This window comes from Ctenocephalides felis, unplaced genomic scaffold (genome assembly GCF_003426905.1).
Source record: "Ctenocephalides felis isolate EL2017-DRISC unplaced genomic scaffold, ASM342690v1 CF-g0.4_SCAFFOLD_03443, whole genome shotgun sequence".
Taxonomy (NCBI): domain Eukaryota; kingdom Metazoa; phylum Arthropoda; class Insecta; order Siphonaptera; family Pulicidae; genus Ctenocephalides; species Ctenocephalides felis.
In genome coordinates this window covers 4,837-14,387 of record NW_020539597.1, presented here as the reverse complement: position 1 = coordinate 14,387, position 9,551 = coordinate 4,837, and the positions used below count along the sequence as shown (strand labels likewise).

Here is a 9,551-nt window from a genome sequence, read left to right as displayed (position 1 = left end):
ATCAATAAAAAATAAAATAATTTGGAGTGATTAAAAGTATTCCGAGTGGATTTATTGCACATAATTGAAACGAACGAACACGTTAATTTGGAGTATTTTCTAAAAGCAACATTTCAAAAATCAATAATTTTTATAACTTAACCAGTTTCCGTAGGACTTTAATGGTTTGTATGTTCATTAAGACCAAGTACTCTATCGTTATACCAAGTAAATAGTCCAGTTTTAATTTTACAAACGTCAAAAACACTACTCATTTTCTCAAACTTTGATAAATTTTTAAAATTAAACTACTTGTCATAAGACCGTAATATTTCAGTAAGTTCTATAAGACCATGATATATTTCGCCAAAAAAAGTTCCATAAAAATCGGCTGAATTTTTTTTCAACAGTTAATTACAAGGAAACGGCTCGGTAGATTTTCGCCTAAAACTAGTCAGTATCATTCCCAACTGATATCTTTCGAACAGTTTTTGATTTTTTAAAATCGACTGGGTAGTATGAGCTTAAATGTGGACAAAAATTTAACACTTTTTTTCGAATTACAAAGAAATGGCTCGGCAGATCGTCTCACAAAACTGACAAATGATAGTCCTCATTGAGATACATCAAATGGCTTGTAAATTTCTAAAATCAGTTCAGGCGTTTTTGAGAAAACGTCGATGAAAAGTCTGATTTTGATAAATGCACAAAATAAAGATTCTAATTTTTCCTAACTTTGAAGAATGCTTAAAATTAAACGACTTGTCGCAGGGCCGTAATATTTTAGTATGATCGATAAGACTATGGTATCTACCATCAGAAAAAAAATCATGAAAATCAACGATTTTTTTTGAACACTTTATTACAAGTAAACAGCCTGGCCGATCTCTACCAAAAACTAGTGGGGTGGGTGGCATCGTGCCTTAAGGCAAATTGCTGGAACTTCCCGTACCGTAACGAAATGTTCGAGGATTACTGAATATTTTCAAATTATTATAAATATTGTAACATTGTCTAATATTTATAAGAATTATATAAACTGAATTGCAGAGTTGAAATTATTTGTAAAGTATATTAGAACTATAGTCAGAATTAAAATAAAATCTGAAATATTTTCGATATACAAAAAACTAAAAAAAAAAAAAAATCCAAAATCAATTATTTTGTTAAAACAAGCAGAAAGTTCTTTGAATCATTTAGATCGGACGCTTAGTTCTCTCAAAAACTGTCATTTTTTACATATTTAGCTCCGTATCTTCAAAATGGCTGGGCCTGCCTTTGCCAAAACTACTAAACACTTCTCCCAATCATTACTAATTAAATGTTTTTTAGATCATTCAAATCGGATACTCCGTTCTCTCAAAAATTCGATTCCTATTTTCTGCACTCTTTGCTCCGTATCTCCGAAACGGCTGGACCTGCCTTTGCAAAAAACTAATCAGCTCTTTTCCCTATCAATAAGAATCGAATATTTTTTGAACCATTCAAATCGGTTGATCCGTGCGCCCTAAAACGTGACTGGAAATTTGTATCCATACATACATACACATACACACACACATCCATTTTTTTTGAGGTATGCCAAAACGTTCAAAAACCTTCAAAACGTCGAGAAATGTAAAAATTTTCAATACCGATTTTCGGCCCATTACAATAACTTACCCTACGGGAAATTAATAATAATCTTTGGTTTCATTCAATTCAGAATGGCTTGAAACGTTAAGATAACATAAAATTAGCGAATCGGTATTTTTGATGAAAACATAAACTTCTCCTTCGGGAAGTTAATAAAATAAAATGAATAAATCAACATATAGATTTAGGAAGCAATCAATTATCTATTAATTCTTTTAAAAATATTGATTTAATTCCTGTTAATTTTCAGTTATTATTTGGAATGCATCTTTGTGATTTTATCTCACAGAGAGGACAAAGACATATGCTATTGATCACATCCTTATTAAGGCTTTAATTAATTTTTATAATTAAACCACTTTTTAGTTTGATTATAAAGAGATAATCAAACTGTTTAGTTTGATTATCACTATCACCATGCAAAGTTTCACTATCATCATCAAAGTCCTAGAAGAGTTCTCCTTGTCAGCAATGTATAATACAACGTTCAATTATTTTTAATTTTAATACAACATTAATTATTTTTTATAATTGAACCACTTCTCATATGCCTATAATATTTTGATCTGTTCAGTTTGACTATTAATTTTATTACTATGTAAAGTTTTATCAAAATCCTAGAAGAGTAAACCTAATGTTCTACTTATCAGTAATATATAACATTACGTTATGTCACAAAAAGATAATATTATTGTCATTAATATAAAAAAATAAAATTTATTTAAGTTCCAATGTTCTTCAAATTTGTAAAAATATATTTTAATATAAAATTGACAACTTTTAGTCACATTATTACCATGACTAATATAGGCTTTCAAAATGAGCTTTAAACTTTGTCATGGAACTTAAAACCGCAACAAAATGACTCACTGGTAGTCGTTGGAAATATTATTTCGTAGAATGTTTATTTTTTTGCATCGACCATTGTTTGACATGCTCTCTAATTTGCAAAAGTGCATAAAATATTCAATGCGTCTTGAATACTGTAAATAAATCTTGAATTCGTTCATTGACACTATGAGCAATAACAAGAAATGGATTATTATTGGCAGACAAACGCATTAAAAAGATTCTTAAGAAGAATCGAGAACTATGGTAATTTTTTTATAGAGTTACCACAATTGCTCACCGAAATCCAAAAAGATCCTGTGATTACTAATCGCAAAATCAAGGTAACATCTATATTTTTTTATTATATGAAACATGTGAAGTCAATACCAGGCACGCTGTTTATGTGTCCATGTCCATTACAAATTCCAATGTCAATTTTTGTTTCAGGGAAACAAAAGAAGTAAAACTAAAAATATTTACATCGCGTATATAATTATAAAAAGTTATTTCTCAATATAATTGCAAAAATGGCAAGCTATTATAAACCTATTGACGCAAAACGTGAGGAATTTCGTAAATATTTGGAACGCGCTGGTGTCATGGACGCAGTCACCAAGGCGCTGGTCAGTTTGTACGAGGAAGACGAAAAACCAGGTAACTTTGGACAGAAACTGTTGAACTCGATTGAGAAAAAAAAGAAGTTTATGACATAATAAACGTATTTTTATTATATAGTATAGCAATTTGTTAACAAGTTTGTATAATATACGCACTTTATAAGTGATTAATACCTTCTTGATATGAGAGACTATTGACCTTCGGCATGTATCTATGTGATATTTTTGGATATCGTGAGCACAAGTTTTGGAAAAAATTCGTACATTGTATTTTTGACACTTTTAAGCATAGTATTAATTTGTTATAAGGACAATATCACATTATCTTACTTTTATAAGCTGCAATTTGATCAAATTCTGCCAAGCTTCCAAAACCAATTTACTCTCACAAAATATTTAGGAGTAGCCTGTTCAAAATGATCGAAAATGAAAGGTTTATGAAAATTCATTTCTAAATTAGATTTTTAAAACATATCAACAGATTCCAGTTTAAAATTATAGTGACGAGATAATCTAAAACCTATTTTTCACAATGATACCATATAAATTTTGGCGGTACATACCATTCTCACACATTACTTTGAATTCAATTAACAAGTTTATACCTTTTTTGCTGATTGCCAGTATATTTTGGAGACCGTTGGCATTGATTTTTCACAGTTTATGCATTTGAACTCTTTTCAAATAATAACTGTAAAAACCTCAGTTTTTTTGTGACTGACTGATCTCATAGTTTATTACAATTTTATTATTTTTATTTTTTTAGTAGATCTATATGTACTATTTTCATTACAAAAATTCGCACACTGATGCAAATTGAAATTAGGAACATGGTACATTATTCTCACACAAAATTTAAATCCAATTCACATGTCAATAAAATTTTATAACTTTATTGGAATACTCTTTGGTCGATAAACTTTTTGGGTTCAAACACACAAATGAAACAAAGTTGAAAGAACTAAAGAGAATAATTTTATTGTGTCTGTGATCTTTAATATTTAAATCGTTGTGAAATTACAAATTTAGAAATGCCAAGAAAATGGTAATGAAATTGGGAACAAACTAACCCTTTTTCAGTGCTTGGTCTTGAATAGATACTGAAATTACTATCTTTTCATTAATTTGCTAAAAATAACCTAATGTAATAAAACTATTTGAAATCGATATTTTATTATTATCGATAATTATTTTACAAATAGTCTAACTATAATATGAGAAGTCTATATTAGTACTGTATTTAAATCGTTATGGAATTACAAATTTAAAAAGGTCAAGAAAATTGTAATAAAATTGGTAACTAATATAATAAACTTTTCCAGTTCCTGGTATTGAATTGTTACTGAAATCATTGTTTCCATTGATATGCTAAAAATAGCCCAATAAAACTATTTAAAGTCCATGACTCTGAGAATGATGTTTTACAAATAGTCTAACTATAAAATGACTAGTCTATATTATTATTTATGAAAATTAAATTTCCACATTTTATTACAGATGATCCTTTAGATTACGTCATCAAGCAAATCGGTGGAGCAACTAAGGAAGACATAGAAAATGCTAAGGCAGAGTTAACTGGTCACTTAGAAGACATCAAGGATTTGGAGGATGAAATCGCTAATTTGAAAGCAGCTCATGGTATGGGAGGAGAGGAACAGGAAGATGAAGACGCATGATCAAAAATTATCTAATATTACCAATTCATACTAAAAGATTAAAATAAAATCCTCTTAAATTTAAAGATGCCTTATCTATTTCTTATGTACCACAAATTGACAATGTTTAATTGGTAGCGATGTATGGAACAAATCGACCGCTCTTTATTATTACTAGTCATATTACATATTTATATTTGAGAACTTATTTATTTTGAGTAATTATTTTTTATTCGGCGTATTGCCTAAAATAACATCATATAATATGGCACCATGGGTGGCCTCACATTCCAATAATACCTGGGTTGCGCTTCTCATATGTTATAATAACAATTTAATGATTATGTCTAAATATATCGCTTTACATATGAAATTCAAGATAATAATAAAATGCATTAATATACATAATATAAGAACCTATCATATTTCATTTCCTTGAGCTAAAATTTCATGAAGTTATTCAAGAGTCTTATGGGTACAATTGGAGTGCACAGGTAAGAAAATTAGAATAAATTGAAGTCGATTAGTTGCTTATTGACCAGTTTGAGTACGTTTAATTAGGAATCCGTTCTTTTTTGTAGCAATTAACCTGTAGTAGCCACTTTCGTTATTTTTTATTTGAAATGGATATCTATTCAATGTCCTACATCATATTGGTCTGTCCGTACTTCTTTATTTTACGTACAATTTTTATATTAGTAAATACTATTGAATTTTACTTTATACTTTTGATTGTTTTCATCTTGATTTTGAATTTTACGTTTACAATTTATCAAATGACTAAATGTTGATGAAAAAATACTGCAGAAACCCTATTGCATGGAAGTGAAGTGTTACCTATTGATTAAATTTTTGACCATTTTTGGTGTCAATATCTATTATCGAAACAATATGTGCGTGTATTTGGTATATTTATTATAACAACAAGTATATTAGTGTATCATATTTAAATTCTCAATGAGATCTTATACAAAGAACCAGATTTAGATTTTGGTACCACTTTCATGCCTATTGAGCACGATGCCATTACAGGTATGCTTGATGCAAATTTTCCAAGATAATGTTATATTGGCAGATTGTAAAATTAAAAAACATACACTATTTTATATTGATATAAGAAAAGCTTGTTCAAAATTAGATCTACTACTTTTAGTCCTTACCATCATACCCAGATGTCCAACCACTGGATTGGTACTCGATTTAGACATGCCAATTCACCAAAATAAAATAGGCACTAATTTAAAAGAATAAAACTTTGACCTGACATCTATTTTAATAATGTCTATATAGCTATTGGATTAACAGAAGTAGTTGACAACAAATGAGAGACAAAAGTTTTGATTATTCTATCTAGTATATTTAGTCACTTTCAATTATTTAGTCCATGGTATATTTTTGTAGGCCAGATTTATAAAATTCCAGAATGAATCAAACGGCGTCACGTCTGTCATTTAAGCTAGACATAGAACGATCTCGACTTCAATTACTTCTAATCAGGTACAATAGCTATCATTACATACCCAATCTAACTACGAGTTAAACCTGAATGCATGTGCACATGGGCTCGTTTTAATATATTCATGGACTGCGACTTTTTGCTTCTTTCAATGTAAAGTTAACGCACCAGTTTACTAGGAATATTATGAACATATAATAAATCTGATTGTTCTCACTTTTAGGTATTTATATTACTCTTTCTTTGGCAACTACAGTATTGTTATTCATCAAAGTTTTATTCCTTTCTTAAAGTGTCTTGAAATGGTATTTGTGTCAGAGTGGCTAAGTGTTCTGCATAACTTCCACAACGTATTAGTTTCGATTTCCGTCTCCGGGCAACTAAATATCAAGCAGTAGTGAAAATATAGAAAGAAACTGTATTTTCTATTAAAAATAGAAAAATAGCACATTCCGATTTGAAATGGTACTGCAAAATCATCTAGTTTCTCTGATTTCTCAGTTCAAGGATCTGCCTTAGGGCAGAGTTCATCAAGTTAAAACTCATTGGTTGACTTTGAAAATAATATCAAATCTGAGCAATTTATGAGGTGAAAGTATCAAATAAACTTGCGGCCATAGATGGTAGTATTGACAATATAGAGAGAAGGATCAAATTTATCAAAATTGAGAACATAATGATGATGAACTTTGAAATCTACGTAAAGTGCTGAAGCTTATCAAAACTTATATTTAAAGACGACCTTATCGATATTGATTCTTGGATTATTTCTTTTTATAACTATGAACTGGTTTTCTGTTGTACAACTTAATCTAGTATACTTCTCAAAATAACAACCCAGTGGTCAACCATTTTCCTTAAGTATATAAACTATATATTAGATATGTATATCTAGTGGTGATGGTATATATATGTTGCAGCAATGCCCAAAAAAGCGAGTTTTACTTGAGATTCTAATAGAGATCTTGAACTTCAAGTGTAAATTTGATATTATACTGCTTGATATCGAGCTGGCCGAGGTTGGGATCAAACCCGGAACTAGTTTATGGTAGTTCTTAGCCACTACGCCACATTTGGCACTATATTTTCTAATATCAAAAAAATTTGCTTTTGGTAATATCACTACATTAAACGAAATAGGTATCAATAAATAATTTCATTCACATTAAACAAAAATAGGTAATAGTAAACTAATTAGATTTTTTGCATACCACAGAAATATAAACAAAATTGCTTACAAAATCTAAAAACAATTATATATTATATAATTATATTTATAAATTTATTTATAAATAAGCAATGTTGCATGTCCAAGGTTTTTTCACATTTTAATTTCGTCTAATGGCATCAAATTATTTTTATTTCTATTTTAATCTCGATGTCATTCAAAAGTCGAAACGATCCGACTTAAATGATGGATCATTAAATTATTTACTTGGAGGCTTTCGTTGACTTCATCATAATTGCTACGTTGCGAACTTGAAATTTGAATATAAACAAGTCAGTTTAAATCGTAAATTATTATTATATTGTTTGTTCGAAACAACCGTTAGTAAATTTGAAGTAATATATGAGACAGGTTGTAATTGAGAATTATTCGGTTAATTAGAAATTTTTATAATTAATAGAACTTTCTGATATAATTTATATTCTAATAACTTCGTATATATATATATATATATATATATATATATATTTCTGTTGTATACTAAAAAGGAAAATGATGATTTGTAAATAAACTATTTTTAATTAGAATAAGGTAATTTTTTTTTTTTAGAATGAATAAATTCCAAGAAACACTTACCAAGAGTTCATTCATAAAATTATTAAAAAACAACAATTAGTCAATTATTAAATTAGCATTTAAATTACTATTACGAGTTTGACTAACAAAACTACTTTTATTCACTACTTTGTTACGACATATGCAAATGAATAAGTTACAGTGTGCATTATTACGATGACATAATTCACTAAATTGTTATTTCTGTATACAAATAGAACAAATAAAAACTTGCCGGCAATAGAACAACCAGTTTGTAGCCTTATTGCACATTAGACAAATGTATTTATTGTGACCTCTGAGTAAAGAGAATGAGAATTTATAAGATATAAACCAGACATTGGTTATATTGTAGATATATTTCATTTCATACCAGGACGCAAGTTCCAAAACCTATATTTTTTACAAAAATTCCACATTGGGATATTTTTATTTTTCACGTTGAGTTATCTATTCAGGAATTTCATTCTAAGATTTTTTTTACTTTATGAATAGAGGACTGATTCCCAATTTTGTTTTCAATCACGGACTCCTATTGTATTATAAAATATTACTACGTCGTATTTAATAATATATTTATTATTAATGTCTTGTAGACACCATCTTCATTAATAATATTCATCTTTAAACAAGCTTCTATATAAGCAAAATGATTGATTAAAAGTTTAGATTTTCAAACAACTTCATTTAGATGGGAAGCATGTGTTTGTAGATTATTGGAAGGAACTTGTCTGCATAAAATCGAATAATATAAACGCAAATTTATTAAAATTATAATTTGTATTTTATTTTATACAGCCGCTGATAATATAAATCCATATACATTCATGCATCCAAATACAGATATGATAATCTACATTCATCTATAATTATAGTAGTTTACATCGTAATTATATGCAGATTTTTAATTTTTTCTTAAATTTATCTATTTATTAGTAATTGGTAAAGTAATACCAATGACCATATATTCACAATAATTGATATATAAAACTATTGGTGTATGGCATCGTGCCTTAAGGCAAATTACTGGAACTTCCCGTATCGTAACAAACTGATCCAGGAATTTTAAATGTTTTCAAATATATTAATATAAATACTGTAACATTTTGTAATATTTATAAGAATTATATAAACTGAATTTCAGAGTTAAAATTATTTAAAAAGTATATACGTGAGCTTCAGTACTTAGCCAAAATTAAAATTAAAATCTGAATTATTATCGATATACAAAAATAATTTTTTTCGGAAAAAAATTGAAATTTTTTTTTTTCAATTCTTTTGCCCATACAAGCAGAATGTTCACTGGATCATTTAAATTGGATACTCCATTCTCTCAAAAACGCGGTTTCTATCTTTTGCTCTCTTTGCTCCGTATCTCCGTAACGCCTGAACCTGCCTTTGCCAAAAACTGACCAGAACAACTCCTTATCAATAGCAATCGATTGCTTTTTAAATTTTTCAAATCGGTTCATCCATTCGCCCCAAATCATCGAAGAAAAATTTTCTCCACACATACACACACATACACTTTTTCTGAGGTATGCCAAAATGTTCAGAAACCTCTAAAACGTGTAGATATGCAAACATTTTCATTT

The 9,551-nt window shown here is 28.5% G+C and overlaps 1 pseudogene; it reads left to right on the top strand.

Moving 5' to 3' along the window:
- Window positions 1-2,972: 2,972 nt before the first annotated feature.
- LOC113382470 lies at window positions 2,973-4,738 on the top strand (annotated as a pseudogene).
- The last annotated feature ends 4,813 nt before the right edge of the window (window positions 4,739-9,551 follow it).